Source organism: Manduca sexta, chromosome 14, assembly GCF_014839805.1.
Source record: "Manduca sexta isolate Smith_Timp_Sample1 chromosome 14, JHU_Msex_v1.0, whole genome shotgun sequence".
NCBI classification, from domain to species: Eukaryota; Metazoa; Arthropoda; class Insecta; order Lepidoptera; family Sphingidae; genus Manduca; species Manduca sexta.
This window is the reverse complement of record NC_051128.1, coordinates 9178119-9195330: the sequence shown is the minus strand read 5'-3', so window position 1 is coordinate 9195330 and position 17212 is coordinate 9178119. Positions and strand designations below refer to the sequence as shown.

At 32.9% G+C, this 17212-nt stretch overlaps 1 protein-coding gene and 2 non-coding genes across 3 annotated transcripts in view; 1 reads left to right on the top strand and 2 right to left on the bottom strand.

Annotated features, from left to right (window-relative positions):
* Positions 1-5997, bottom strand: part of LOC115445203 (beta-glucuronidase) — a 43830-nt gene extending 37833 nt beyond the window's left edge. The window contains exon 1 of the mRNA XM_030171398.2: positions 5694-5997. The gene's annotated coding sequence lies outside the window, so the exon portion shown is untranslated. The remainder of the gene's footprint in view (positions 1-5693) is intronic.
* Positions 5998-12473: 6476 nt separating this feature from the next.
* On the top strand, positions 12474-12544 carry Trnag-gcc. The gene has a single exon. It is a non-coding gene; the product is annotated as a tRNA-Gly (tRNA).
* A 4301-nt stretch (positions 12545-16845) lies between these two features.
* On the bottom strand, positions 16846-16918 carry Trnak-cuu. Its single transcript has one exon. It is a non-coding gene; the product is annotated as a tRNA-Lys (tRNA).
* Between the last annotated feature and the right edge of the window lie 294 nt (positions 16919-17212).

The window sequence follows — 17212 nt, the reverse complement described above, 5'->3', positions numbered from 1 at the left end:
GTATGCCCGACGCCAACCCTTTGGAAACAAGCATGAATGACACTGTACTTTATGTGATAACAACCACACTCGCCCGCGAATACTAAGTTTTGTTATGAAACATAATAACGCATTTCGCTGTTCTATTTGTAAGCAATGTGTTTTGATTCGCATTTGCTGTTGCGATGGTTTTTAAAACTATAGTATTATTGATAGTAATGCATTTTAAAGGTTTTGATAGCATTGATCTTTGAAAGCCCTTTGAAAAAGTAAAATTAAGTTTAATGATCGTATAATATTTAACATTTTTTTACGCTTCACTACTTATAATAATTCGACAATCATTATCCATGGACCTTAGCAAGTTTTGTTTAAAAACCAAATAGAACTACAATACTGTGCTATTTTCAATTGCAATAAACAATCAGTTAATAAAGTCGTAAACTGGTCGATATGGGGAACTAATTTCAGTCCGTGCATTCAATTACTCTGCATGGAAATTGGGTCAGTTTGTTGCCTAAATCAACAGACGTAAAACAGTACCTGCCGACAGGAAACGTGCGTGGGGTTAACTGCCTGATAGCTTTAAATATTTTATCAAATGTCCACTATTGCACCTACTGACCTAGTTTGGGTTTCATGTAGTACACTCCTTGAAACACATTGATTACTTCGTACTTATAAAATTCCATAGAACATTAGCTGTAAGCGAAACCACCATCCCTAATGTGATTTATTCCACCTAACTGACCCGGATTTCATTGCTACGTGAATTTTTACGTATTCTTTTTGTGTATAGATGAGGTGCTAAATATTATATAACCATGGTCAACAAAGGCATGTATAACACGTAAAACGTACCTACAAGCAATTTATCTAACAATTGGTTTCTCGAAGGTATTTCGTGAGTGTACCGTCTGCGTGGTTATAAAATTATATGGTCCGTTCAGTACTTGTTGCAGATACATCTAATTTATCAACTGTTACGACACAATCCGCGTTGAATCGTGATTTATTGTTGTATTCAAGGGTTTTATTAGAGCAGTACCTATCAGGAATGTGTAAGTGTCCATACGCGATTTGATATTCGCAAATGTATCGATGCGTAATACTGATTTAGATGTATTCTCCCAAAAGTCTAATGTTCTTTAATGTTACTTACGAACATTAATTTAATGTATACTTAAATTATCAAATACTATTATCGTTACCCCGATGCTTATACATATTTTATACTTATATTTGGAAAGTATTCAATTTAGAAAACATTTTTTATGGCTGATTTCAATAAAAGATCTCAATCGCTACGATTGTAATCGATAGCGGAAATGTATCAATCAGAAGATAGTTTGAAGTAGTTAGTAAGTAGTAAGTTAGGGACTGAAATAGTTTAGTCTCATCGGCAGTTGATGGTTATTTCTAACAGTGGCGAAGGATCCATATATGCCGATTCTTGCTGGCTTCTTGTTTCTTCTTGTTCAGCCTTTATTTTAAATCAACTATCATTAGAATTTAGAACGATTTGCAGACCTCATTTATTCATATTAGTACCCAAACGTTACGGCGCGTTCCCTTTCAGAAAATTTCACCTTTCGCCACTGATTTCTACAGATCTATGTAGACCGTTTGAATCACAGACTAGGAACAAGGGCGTACCCAGCTTTCAATCAAGGGACGGGCGGAGAGCAAAGTGAAAATTTCATGTAATCTCAATAATTTAACACACATACTACGAGACATGACAAGACAGGGCCCTTATTCTGTATGATAGAGTAAACGCGTAACGCGGCCGTGTCATGTTATCTTCGAGAAATGTGCGTGGAATGGTATTCTGTAAGCCAAATGTCTATAGTCCTAAACATGATGCGTTGTGTTACGTGTTTGTTACGCACTGTCAAAATAACGTGCGGGATAGAGAATAAGGTCCTTGGAAGACAATAAATACATGCTTTTGTATGTACGTGTTACGCCTTCCTGGCTCCCATCTACCAATGCTCTTGGATACGCTACACTCGAATATGATTCCAATGCATAATATTGATTCGGCTTGCAGATATTTCCTCTTCTCATTTACAATTTGAATTATATTTCGATTATATCGAATTTATATTAACTTTATCGCATAAATACATTTCAAGTAAACAAAAACTTGTTTGTCATTTAAATTGTTTTTTAACCTACGGGGGAGTTCGGTTTTTTTTAATACTTGTTGAATTATGTTGTAGGACTCTATAGAGACAGCTGGTCAGAACGGCTTTATAGCTCATGTAATTTGTTAAAAAATATGTGATAAAAAGGATATTAGCTATTTATAATAAAAAAATATTCTAATACGAGTGGTACTAAATCAATGAATTACTTTCCAGGAAAATTCTCTATCTTTGACAGCTGATATTTTAAATATCACCAAATCGAATGATAAGTATAAAAGCTAAACTGCATTGTTTAGCAGCCAACAAATAATAGAGTGCAAAGCCTGTAGTGTTCCAGTTTGAAGGACATTGTAGCAAATATAATAAATGGACATAGACCAAACATCTAACGAGTAAGGTTAAAGGGCGCAGTTTAAGGTCATGTAGAACTTCATAATTCTCTAAGAACAATAATAACTTTTGTTACTGTTTTGAGGTAATTCTGGATAAAGTTGCTATCTATGTACACTTATTACACTTAGAATCAGCTCACTGAACTGCTCGTCTTGTCATTCATTCAATAGTAAAAAAGTTTTTATAATCATTGTAGAACAAAAAAAAGGATTTTCCTGCTCAGTATCTGCCCGGAGTCAGAAATTTGTGCCCGTTATGGCGATAGGCTCACGCTTATTACCTGATGCAGCAGAACATATTTGGCGAAACGTGGTTACCCTGCTTGCGTCTATGCATAGCCCTTCGGGGATAAAGGCGTGATATTGTGAGTGTGTGTGTGTGTGTAGAATAACTGTCCATAATCGATTGTTCATAATTATTTATTATGTATACAACTAATACAAGTTTGTAGGTGCTCTATCCATTCATCTGGTACGCTGTAGGTATATTTTATTATCAATATTGATCAGTTCCGTGATACTAGTCGAGAGTTCATGGATTCAATAGTTAAATAAACATTGAATGTTTATCATATTCAGAATCTTTCCGTGTACCTACATTTAATCTATTAAGCTTGTTTCGATTATGTATCTTATGCTAAAATAGCATCTGCGAGATTTATGTTTTGTTGGAAAAATAATGTTTTAATTATCAGTGGCAAAGGGTTATATTTTCCAAAAGGAAACCCGACACAGCATACAGATACTAATATGCACAATAACTTGTCACAGGCCATACGATTGCTTAATACTATATCCCAGAACTTGGATATATTTATATGTAACCTGTTAGAATTCACAGAAATGGCTCATAGATGTATTGAAATCAATTGTTAAGATTAAATCTGTATAACATCGCATTAGTATCAACTGTTATGGTGTTATAATATATGTATAAATAAATAAATAAAAAAATGCGGTCTATAAATCGTTCTAGTGATAATTAGATTCTACATAAAGGAAAGCCGGCGGGAATCTAGTTATATGGACCCTTCGCCAGTGCTAATTATAATTTATCCACTCGTAACAAATAAGAGTAACTAACCGCCTCTGTCTAGTTCCGTCATACACAAGCATTGTCATTTGTCACATGCACTCTGAGAGTACGAAAGACGTTTGTAAAGATATGATTTGGACATGACATCGTACGTGAAACATCAATATTTATTGGTGACAATGTCATTGCTGTGTTAACTTACTAATTTGTTGCTAAACATATTCAGAGCTCAAAGCTGAGCAACATTTTGAGCGGCAATTGTTACTCAAAGAATAAAATGTATTGATATACTTTTGTTTTACAATCATCTTTCAACTCATGCCAAAGGATACTGAGGTAGTGTATGTAATAATTATTATAATGCACATTAATAATTTATAAATGAAATGTATACTGTCGTAAATATATTATCTATAGGTAGGGATAAGCTTGGTATATTTAAACAAAAAATGACGTTATTTCATTATCTCTTTTCTCATTCAATATTTTGTTGTTACTGCTCAGATTTGCTTTCGGAAATAGTCGGTTCACTTTTGTTAAGTAATTTTAATCTGGCTTTATCTTTAATATAGTATTATTGCTTTAATTAAAATTATTAAGTTATTCCTGTTTAAGGAATCAAGATCTTTTCTTAGCTATAAACTTCGTAAAAGCTGTGAAATACATTTGGCATTTAAACATTTAAGGAAATTACAATTAAATTAAATAAAAAACCTAGGTTGTTGTATAGTCATAATTCTCACTTTTAGGCGTTAATAAATCTTGTTAGTTGTGTACATAATATATTTAGAGGTCATTGCATGTATATGTTTGTTCTATTATCATATCGGTCAAAATGATAATAGTTTAACTTTTCCATTGCTTTAAAATTGATAATAATATTGACATCATATATAAAAGAAAAAAAAAGTGTTAATTTTTTAAATGCATGAAAATTACGGATTTAGAATTCAACTCATGTCACACCATAATCAGAGTACAAAGATTACATTAAATATAATAATTTGTCTAAGATATTGTTTAGGTAAAATATTCTAATCACGCCTTTATTACAGGGTAGGCAGAAGTACAACCAAGGCATCCACTTTTCGCTTGTATGTTCCATCCCATGATGTGCTAGGGGGCGAACATATTGCCATATAGAGCACCAAACCGAGCACGCCATACAACTACGCCATTGAGGCAGTCGAGTGTTTAATGCTGTTGTTGTACGGCGCGGTAGGTACGTGATAACCTCTGCGGTCTCAAGTTCGAATTTGTGATCGAGCAAAGTGATGCTGACTTTCCTCGCTGGCAAGAATAGTTCAGTATCAGCCCGGAGTTGCGAATTTGTGCCGGATATTTTTTTCAATTTATAATAAATTAATGTGCATCATATTTTGGAATATTTCATGTTACATAGTACATAAAAGCATCCTAAATAATATGTCGTCGACATCAGTAGGTGAAAACATATTCCTGATAAGCCGTTGTTCGAGTAGGTGTTCTAAGAAATAATTAAATATTTTGTTATGTATAACGATATTAATAAAATAGAACCAACATAATATATTTAAAATAGAGTATTTATTAACTCACAGTATAGTAAAATCAAACAGAAACAACATTAATAATAACACAGAGATCGTAATGTTATCGATATAAAATACTTGGTTTTGATTTTTTTTTGGATAATATGAATTATGATTTTATACACGGTAGCGTGTTTAATACAAAAATGACGCTACTGTGCGCAAGATCATAGGTCAAACTACTTTTATCCTGCGAAATATTTCCGAAGAATTCATCAGTTATTTTATTCTTGACGTTCAAAGTGAGCATAAAATTGAGTTTTGCGTAACTTAAGCCTTTAACTTTAAAGTATTATTATGTGCAGTCTAATAGGTAATACTTATCAGTAAAAAAATATTTTGTAATTTATTTCAACCGTAAATTTTGTCGTTAACTAATAAAAATCCAAAACTGTTGATAGTATGGATGATTAATGTTTACCACGTATAATGTTTACCTATCATTGAAATGATGAGCAAGTCTGGGTTATCTAAGTTTATATAGTTTTAGTAACAAACAATTCAAAATAAACGGAAAGGTTTTTTTCTTAATCACTTCTTAAGAAAACAATTGTTTACTTACAATTTGTTCACCAAACTTTCTTCAGGGCGTAAAAAACAGAAATCGCTGTACGCGTTTAATCACCCGTGTAAATTATGTGATGTCGCTTTTTTATAGTCATGCAGACTCATGCAATAAAAAAAATGTCTATTCTCATTCAAAACATTGGCGCGTTTTTCGCGTCGCGACGTTTGCTTGAGTTATTCGAAATTTAAAGATTGTGAACGCGTTCTCCGCACGACGCGTGTCGGCGGACTGGCTGAATGGCTGAGTTAAAAATCCGTTGTCACAGATCGGAACGCACCGGCATAAACCAACCCAATCGGAATAAACATGATTAATTGTAACTCCCGTCAATATAACGGAACTTTTTATTTTGGTCGGTTGTGATTTAGTATTTCACTTTCTAGCAAAACAGCTGCATTGCTCCAAGCCGGCCGATAAAAACAATGCTTGGTGATTATGTCAGAAACAATAGTTACAAAAATTGATTACTTACAAATTCGGTGTTGTCAGCGGCTGTTTTGAATGTTGTTCGCTGAAGACTGGTGCAATAAATTTCCCTGCGCTTTTATTATACCTACCGAATAAAGAAACATTTGAAAAATGTTAACGTGCGACATTTTTACATAGATAAGGGATGAAGTTAGCAATTGCTTGTTCGTATTTGTCGTTAGGCGGGTTAATTGCGCAAAAAGGCTTTCACATTGCGTGTTTTAAACATTTTTACAAGTATAATGTTTGTTTGTAATAAATCATAGGCTTTTGAAATAAATACCTGCATATTACATAAACCAGGCAGCTGTCTGTTGTATAGAGAAGAGCACCTGCGGTCTTCTATCATTAGTATCGGGTTCTTTAAAGCGACTGACCATATCATTTTCGAACTATATGATACTTAATATAACGATAGCCATTGTCAATCTTTACACTCATTATCATCATATTCAGAGAGGAAAGTCTCAGAATCTTTAAGCAAGAATTATATTTTGCACAGAACCAGCACCGTAAGTATTTGAGCTGTTAGGTTAATTCTGTTGATAGATATCTTATGTTGAGAATTTGTATGTTATTATGATATTATGATATAACAACTCTATCTGAATGACATATTAGGCGTTGCAGCTTTTGTGAATGGGTTATTGACCCTATCTTAATCTTTTATAGAGATTATTGGATAATCTCACACAGCGTAAGGATTTTCTTACAAATGTAGTAGTTATAATATTTTGAAATCAAGGCAAATTTTTTACTTTTAATGTCACAGTTGCTTGATAAGAGGTTGATTCGCTCGTGGGGACAGATGTTTCAATATGTAATAATATTTAGTTTATAGTTATCACGAGTAGTGTGTTGTACAGCGAGCGAATATGCTTTAGCATCCTTTGCTGCAGAATTACAGATAAGTATCGCATAAAACATCTTTTGAAGGCAAGCCTAAAGATGATAAATTAATCTACATATGTTAATTTTACGTAAGTAGTAAGTTATCGGAACAGTATTTCTTCTGATGATCCCAATCTACTTGTTCTTTAGTTGAATTTCAGGTAAAAATATTATGTAAAATCAAATTTGAAATCTGGTAGACAAACCTTATCTAACAAATGTAATATAAATTGCTCATATTGAGTCACTTTAAAATTGTCAGGTGTCTGTTGCTTCAGTGCAATTTAATATTATGTAGGTACTACTTAATACTTTTTGTAACGGTCTGCCAAATATGATTTGGTGTATATATCAATGTGAACACAATATTCTACCAACGAGTCCTAAGTTATTTTAGTCACAACGCCCAAAGACAGCCAGATAACTTCGACAAACTGCTGGTTGTAGGGAAAGTAGACGGTAATAGACCACGTGGGCGATCACCTACCCACTAATTTTATAAAATTAAAAGTCAGGACTTCCTATTACCACTGCCTTGAGGAAAGATGGGAGGGCTTGGAAAAAGCCCGTCTCGACTCCGTCAAGACGTCTCAAGACCTACTTGACCTTCAGTGATGTTGAATATGATAAAGAAAAATTAATGTGAATGTTTACTTAAGTTTGATGCGAAACTTTTAACGAATAATAGTAACAGCTGTATTCATAAACAATACTATGAGGCCGCATAGTGCGTCCGTGCGTCTGATGTCTGTCGGATTACTGTTTCGCCGAACTATGACAGTGAAGGAACAGAGTGCACCTGTGTATTGCGCACTCACTTATGCACTATAATATCTCCTACGTACCTGGCCTGATCTCTGTTAAGATTGGCTGCCGTGGCAAAAATTCGTCTAGGAGGAATTTATTGAGTATAGGGCGAAGAGTATTGGTAAAACCCCACCCACACAAATTATTATTTAGGACCTTTCGACTTACAAGTAGACATAGTGTTAATTATACCCTAATTATTTACTAATCATATTTCATATTAGAAATTCGTAATTACACACTATAATTTAATTATGCAAAATGTCTAATTATTGACGCTATTATTTATTAGATATAATTTTTGAATTAATCGCCTTTATTTTTGAATGAATTAATTTTGTACTCTAAAGCTATTAGCTGCGTCGAAAACTAAATGTATATGATATTAAATCGTTTTAGGTACATTGGTACTTTTATGATAAACAGCTTATTTTTTTAAATTATTTGCGTCCCTATACAAATAAAATAATCGATTAACACTTGCCAAATAGTTTATTTTGGGATTAATTATTTTTGATAAGAAATATATTGTTCACGGTTTTAAGTTGTGTAGTACCTAACAGTAGAAAAATCTTTTATCGCGCCTGTATGACATAGGATATGTTGGAATTTATTTACTAATTATCTGTTCTTTTGGCAAGTCAACGATGCGAAGATACTTGGCAACATCATAAAGCAGGAGGATATGGACGAAGCCTTAGTAAAACAATACAAACAAATATATTTAACTAGTGGGATCGGTAGACGCCGTGCAACCACAGACCGCTTTCTACGTAGACAGCATTATGTGTAAACTACCTTTCTTATTTTTCGATATTTGATAAAAGTGGGTCCAAAATGATCCTATATTTCAAATTGGAACCAATCAAATATACTCACAAAAAATCATAAAATCGGTTAGTGGTTTCAGAGGTTAGTACGAAAAAAAATTATTATACAAAAAAAATATCCAAAATTCCAACTTCTCTAGTAAACTTTCCTAAATATTTTTTTCGTAGAGACTTCGTGTTGGCAATTACGAAAGCAACAAAAAAAAAAACAAATCGCTTGAGCGTTTCTTAAATGGTGGTTTTACACACATGAGATACTTGATATTTTTGTTCATCTTGATGAATCATGTAGAATAAAGGATACAAAGCCTTAATTACGACGATATTTAAAGAATTTCAATGAAAATATAATATTTCAAACGGACCGAAATGTATGTAGTAGTGAAAGATAAGATATCTCTATAGATAAAACAGTTCAGCACTCAATATTAAGCGTAGCTTCTTTGAATTAACAATTAGGAATTAGCAACTTTAGAAAATTTGCATATCTTTCTCGAAAAACGTTCTTTAGATGCCTTATCGCTTTAATGAAACTATGGTCTGACCTGAGACAGTACCTACCTAGATATTTGTTATACCTATTTCAGTTGTTATTGTGTTAAGTTTAAGAATAAATTTGTCCTCACTTAGGTTTTCTTCAGTACGGCTTCGGCTATAGGTATAAATTAATCGACTGGGCGCCATAATTTTTTAAAAACGTGTAAATTTTTCAAAGAAAGTTTGATCATATTACGTGTATTATACCATTAGAACTATTGGTGATAGACTCTTGAAATCCATGTGATTCTAACTCAAATCCTTAACCAATAAGAATGCTAAAAAACAAGCGTATATTAAAAACAACATTTGTTCATTTAGTTCATACTCAATCCATTTACTATATAAGAAGTATTATTCAGCTGCCTAACCCAGTAGTAGTTTTGGTGTATACAATAAGGAATTGGGCTGGGTCGGCCTCGGCCCGCTGACCTTGCCATCGCCCGACATGACAGCTCGCACTTGCCATTACGCTCTTATGAACTCAATCGATGCCAATTGCATCTGTAGAAATTACATATAAAGTCATTGAGACGATTATTGAGGAATCATTTTCTGCTATTATATGTATTTTTTTTTCATTTCAAATGCTGGTAGTTCCGAAGGCGACATCAAGGATATGATAAAGTGAAAAAATGTAAAAGCAAAACGAGCAAAAGGACTTTGTAATGTTGGGCGTACAGCTAAACCGTTGCATACTAAGAAATAATTAATTTTACTCCTATACAATATATACAAGATAGCCACGTTGTGTAGAGCTATTTTTGGTCTATAGCATGAATAAGTCGACACGACCGCTAAAGCACCACAGTTTAACAAAAAGACATCTAAACATACAGATCTTCTAAGTTTCATAGTGAATGAGTTTTCCACTTATCTAAACGACTACTTTCCATTTTTAAATCCTACAACCGATATCTTGCCTTCAAGTCTGCTAGTACATCACATTTCTAGAATTGTATTTATTTATGAACATTGGGGTCATTTCACATCAGGACAAACAAAAATGTTACCTACTTTAATAAGAGTTGTAGAGTAAATACACAATTGTTGTATATCGGGACCGGCGCTTATCGCGCTCTACGGAGCATGCGTTTGAGATTAACATTGTATGCTCTTACACATTTAATTGCCAACTGTGTTTACGAAGACCTAACCTATTCCCTATTTTCCAGTCTAATACTTTTTAATAAATCATTGTTTCATTAAACGAAACAGGGAAAAATATGCTTAAAGTACCTGTCTTATGTCTACGAGATTTTATACGCATTTTTTCTTATATATAATATTTGACAGAAAGCTGTTATCAACAACATTGCTATTACGTTCTGTATTGTCGTAAAATGCAGATCTTATCAGGCTTCGACAAGACTATGTTAGTATAATTTTATATTGTTCTACTTAATAATAAAATTCAATATTTTTTGTGTGTGTGTTTTATTATTTACGGAGTTAGGAATTATAAAAAAGTTTAATCAGTGCAAAGGTTGTTTTTTATTGTTTTAAAGCCCTAACATAAAATCTAAAATGATAATGAAGATAATCTCTACCGAATCCCGTACTTTTTACTTATTATCTTATTAATATTGTATATAAGTACAAAAGATTAGATGTTTGTATGTTTCTTAAAAGTGAACACAAAAACAGCTCAACGCATTTGGATGGAATTTTGCACCCTGATAGATTATACCCTGGATAAAACGTAAGTTACTTGTTATCCCGGTGAATGTTTCCGTGGAAAATAATTCAATATGTAAATCTGATTTACCAAACGGATGGCCCTGATGTCGCGTCGTACAGTTGATACTATAAATCCCTACAGTCTTCCCCAAAGCAGTTCTTGTGCGCTCGGTCTTCACACCAAATGCATGCCCATGCACAGGGGGACATTTGGCGCGGCCGTAGGCACATAGTTCAGTGTATACTGTATATACCTCATGAGTGTAATTACACATTGAACTCATGAGGGCTCGTGGACATTTCCCCACTGCCCATCCTTAAAGCGTTCCTTTTCCTTCACACACACTTCCCAGGATTCCAGAATCCCATTCGCGGGTTTCTCCCGGTGTTGACTACGGGGTCCGCTACGATAAAAAAATCCCTACAGTGTTATAGGGACTTCTGTAGAGGTTAAGGCTTCTCTCATAAACGAAGTCGCGAGCAACATCTAGTGTACTATAAAGCGATGTTACTCTAAAATAGAACAAGAAACCTATACATTATATTAATGAATTTCGTGCAGACAAGGTGAGGTCAACGTTCGGATAACCTATAGAGATGTCGAATTATATTCACGGCAAAAAATAACCTAACAAGCGATTCTTTCAATATCTTAACGGATGATTAAATATAATAATCGAGAACATTTTTTTAACAACGTTCGTAGTATATATATATATATATATATATATATATATATATATATGTTAAAGCTTTGTTTGGAAAGTCCAAGTTTGTCACGTTACTTAGGGCCAAAATAGTGGAATAAAGATTCCCGCAATAACCATTACATTAGGGAGGTAATATTCGGTATAATTATAATAGATCACAAACGAACTGACTACCTGTGCTATGTGATAGTCGATAGACAGTGGAATTCATGACAATTCATCATGGAACTATGTTGGAACACGAAAATAATAATTATTACCTATATTGTTTTCAATATGGTTTATTAAAAACGAGTTAAATTCATTCAAGTGTACATTAAATCTAAATTATTTAGAGGGATAGCAATGACAATGGAAAACTGAAACAAAAACATACCTACCTACACATACCGTCGTAATTGCCAAAGGAGTAGGCAAAGGTGCTACCGGAGCAACCACTTTTCGCTGTATGTGTACAAAATTTAAAAAAAGTTAATTTCCGTGATTAACAAAATGCACGCTGCAAATTCATAGTTAAGACGGGACAACGTCTGTCGGGTCAACTAGTTAGAAATAAATGTTGAAACCGCCGACTGGGATGGAAATTTGACACATAGGTTGACAAAATGATGTCCCGGATTATTAAAAAGACTAACTTTTGTTCTAGACAAGTATGTAGGTACAAAGGCTATTACAAAGTTTTTAATGTTTTTGAAGGCGGTATAACTTTTAGGTACATGGAGTCTACTGTTGAATATACTCTTCCCCTAAAGATTTCCAAATAGGTCAAAGGTGGCATGCAATTTTCTTGTTTTATTAAATGTATACTAGAATTAAATTTAATATGGTATATTTCGTTTAAAAAGGTATAAGCATCGGTGGTTCAGTGGTAGAATGCTCGCCTGCCACGCGGGCGGCCCGGGTTCGATTCCCGGCCGATGCAGGGTCCTTTTTTATTTACTTTTTAATGCTAAAAAACCCAATATTTTTGTAAAGACGGTATTATTTATTAATTTATGTGCAGTATGCGTTTGTTGCTTGTCGCGACTGACTCAGAAATGACGATGATTGTTGATGGCTATAATCCATTGGTAGTAAATTATAATCATAATATAGAGTTCGTGGGTACAGGATAGGTTGTTAAAGAAACTGTAAGGTATGATCAGTACATAATTAATAATATAATTATGAGGGCTGTAGGAATTGTATTTATTTTTCTTTATTAAAAAAGCGAAAAATTATGACACTAAATGGTTTCACTGTTCTTGATACGGTGTTGAACAAAAAAACTAGATGTCGCATATGGTATATGAATTTTAATAAAATTTTCATATTGTCGATAGATGGCAGTAGTATCGTATACTTAAATGTCATCGATAACATGTACAGCATATTTTTTTTTATAATTTATCATTATGTTAATTTCATATTAATTATTATATTTTGTAATTGTGTGTCAAAACCCTATGTGAACTAAGTATATACCTTTTACAATTTTTTTAATTAACTAACATACCGATAGATGGCAGTAAATCAAAATACTTACTTTTCACACATTTCGGAAGTATAATACTTACCAAATGTGTAAAAAGTAAGTATTTTGATTACAATACGAGCTCCCCCCTCGACATATAATGTAACCAGCAATAGATTGGTTTTAGCGTTTTTAAGACTTAACTTCCCGTTATTTTTTTATTGTTTTATTCCCCCCAAATACTAAAACTTAGTTACACCCGTCGGTAGGTATTTATAGAAATACAAAGATTTATCTTTCCGGTCTAGTATAAGTTGCTCTACGATATAATCACAATAATATAAATATTGTGTCAATGCAGTTGACATGTTAATTATATTATTTAATTAATTCACGGTATAAATTTGCTACCGAAGACCCGTGTAATCGATCGTTTCCGACGGAAACTCTACACAGTCAGCATTTGTGTTAGCTTTAGGAACAGAGTTGGCAAAGAGTTAGGTAATCCTGCGACTGATTGGGCATCGTATCAATGGTTCACTGATTAATGTAGGTTAAATTGTCAACCAGATTATTATTGGACATGCTATTTTTATTATTTAAGTAAGTATATTTTGGCTGAAATTCGACGACGTAAGCTTGCCCTTTGGTGGACAAATATAGACGGATCATATTTTCTGTCCATGTTACAGTTCAAACAGTGGCTCCGTGGTATAAACAGCTTGCTTCTTTTAATGATTTTAGACTAGATAAGTAAAAAAGTAATTATTTTTTCTTTAGATAAATTGTTACAATCTAACCAAGTTTTGTTGCAATTTACCATATACTGTGACTAGTGCGCTACTACATGAGGAGTGTGCTATTATGTAGTTACGTAGTAATATGAGTAAAGCAGACATTGCCTTTAGATAATATGTCAATCGAGAAACGCAGGAAAAATTCGAAAACTTTAGTGCGAACCAGACTTGAATAAAATTCGCAACGAGTATTGAGTAGGTAAACAATTATGAACCCAGTAAATCTTTTTTTAAGTTTATATTTAAGCAATATATTGCGATAACGGTAACTCTGTACTGACTATACCTATTAAGTCCCATTTTCCTTCTCATTTGTATGCATTGCAGTAACCAATGGGGGGAGCGAGCCGCACGCGCCCCAGACAGAAGTTTTCCTCTTTGTGGTTAACAAACTAACGGACGACCGAAAACGATGATTATGCCTAAATGATAAACCTAAACAAAAATTTCAATATTTTTTCGCTGCTTATATATGTATAATATCAATTCTTTTAATTTCATGTTTTTGAATGTAAATAATGCAGAAAATAGCACGAAAGTAGGTATGTGTATTTCCCGCTACTAGCGCCTATATTCAAATAATATTTTTGTTTTCTGATATTTAACATTCTGTTTTTTATTGTTAATTGATAATTTTATATTTTGCGTTATGCAAAATGGAAACTATCATATTTTGCTCATTTTTTCTGGAAAAAAATTAAACGTTTATGTAAAATTAATTGGAGAATATTTCAAAAATAATCCGCGCGCCATTGTTAGTTTCTGTTGTTCGACTCCACGTAAGCTCCAAGCTATCAAATCCGATTTCCCAAATTTAAAATTACAGTGCAAAGCTATTGTGGGTGTGGATTACGGGATAATTGGACAGAGGTACGCTTAACGAAGGGGATTTCAGGTATTCACATCTAAATAAAAAGCAAGGAAAAAGATTTTAAACAAGGGTGCTCGTTTGGGAATGCTGCCTCTCGGGACTTAGCGCTAATCGGGAACAGCAATCACGCGGGGACGGTACATTCTCTCTTTTTAATGACTTGCAAAACGTGGAATAAGCTTCTGTTTGCCGCTTTCTCGATTACACTAACAATTCCGGCTTTGTTTACTATAAGATTAGCTGGAAATTACTATCCATCTATTACAACAATGGACATTTGTGTTTTCTAGAAAATTGATTTCAGTTTATCATAGGACTATGTTACGAGGTGTAATTCAATAGGTTGTACATGTTTATTTCACGTAATATAAAATGAGTAATGTCAATTATCATTGATATGCGATATGTACAAAAATGCAGACTATATTGTCGGTGGTGAGTCAGTGAATGTGACACATATTGCAGTTATGTTATTGATTGTTTTCAATATAAAAACATCTATAGAACACGAACAGATAATTTAGGGTTCATATAGAAAAAAAATATACTCACAAATAATGTCATTTTTTTTAAATTTTATTTTACGTTTATTTCGAACAATTTAAAATCTTAGGTTTACCTAAACATATTTTTTTATTTCGACCCACAATTCAAGGGCAAACCCCTTTTGAAAAGCAATTCAAAGCGACTATGCTATTTCATCTATAACATTTTTAAACAGAAGTTTATAGAAGATGAAGATGAAGAATGCAAAATCAAATTCCAGTTTTGAATAAAAATTTAAGTAAAATTTGGGAGCTTTTATTGGTTGAATTTCATCTCAAACCGCATGATTCTTGGACGTGATTTTGCAGCCAAGCTGGTTTTGGCCCCAGTTTGAAGTCGCAATCTATTATTCAGAAGAGGTTCTAATGCACGTATCCTATAAGTAACACAGACGGTTGCTAAATATTAAATAGACAGTTTTGACACATGTAAAACGGTGTATTTTACTTGTGTGGATAATATTCAACTAAAAATAATATTATTTTTAGTTATAACTTATAGTTTTATGATTCAAAACATGTTCAATATTAAAAGAAAAAAAAATCGTCATGTGTTTTATATGATAACATCGAAACTACACAAATTTTTGAAAACATGCTGGTGGGCCATGTGGGGCACCTGGGTGCTTAGCATGGTCCGCAATATTATATTTACGTAACGATATGCCATCGACATTTAAGTATTGTTTACTTCTTATACAATTTTGTCTTATACCAATATAAAAATATATCGGACAAATATTCCGTCACTGATTTTTTGTTTGTATAAGAAATTGATGTTGGACTATGACTGAAACACATGTTCTGAGTTTAGTAAAACCTTGCATAAATATAACAATAGACAAAGAATCACAAAACTTACATATAATTCAATGTCGAAGAGTTTAGATACATTGTTGCATTAGTAAAAACAATATACTTATTGCAGATACTTTTTAAAAGATTTTTTCACTGAAATAATGACATGTTCAATGACGCAATGGCATACAGAAAAAAAACTGAAAATTTAACAATGGTAGTCCCCTTGGAGTCAATCGCAGATGGAACTTAGTTTATGGCCGCAGACGCATAACCCACATAATTTGAAATAGTTGGGTAAAGTTTAAGTAGGATATAAATGATAAACGTCAAGGATTGTTTTTAAAACAACCTTAATTAGAAAATTTGGTGGATTTTTTTTTACTTAGTCTCTGTTCCGTTATAGAGCTAAAAGACTAATTTGTGACTAATTACGCGAAACAATTGTTACTTATACGTTATAATATTTACTGTGATAATAAAAAAATATTACGTACAAGCTAGATTTGTTGATTGTTTTCTGTAGAGGCGACGCCCTACATCCGCTCAAGGAATGGATGACGATGCATCTAACAGACACAATTATTTTTGTTCTTTACTTTATGGTGGATAGTAGTAGTATAATAGCTACGCGCGTATTCTTAAATAAAAGATTGTTTGAAAAACCTATTGTTATAAAGTTTTTGAAGTAATTGAATAATAATATGATTAATGACATAATTTAATATAATACAGTAAAATAAAATAAAAAAAGCATTACGCCCAACGTGGGGCTCGAACCCACGACCCTGAGATTAAGAGTCTCATGCTCTACCGACTGAGCTAGCCGGGCTATATGTCAGTGGTTGAAATTGTGTGTTATACGGTTTATTATATAAAAATAATTATTTTAAAAGTTATAAAAAATATTATCACAACAATATATAACAATATATGTATATAATTAGTAAGATTTAAAATCTCGCTCTATGAGTTCTAACTAATAATTGAACTCGTGCGATTCCTTGATAATCCCAAACAACCTATAACATATCAGTGGATATTAAACAATCTTCACAGCTTTTTTTGAAACTAATATTAATCTGGCGATATAACATATTAATATTAACATGTTCGTTAAATTCCT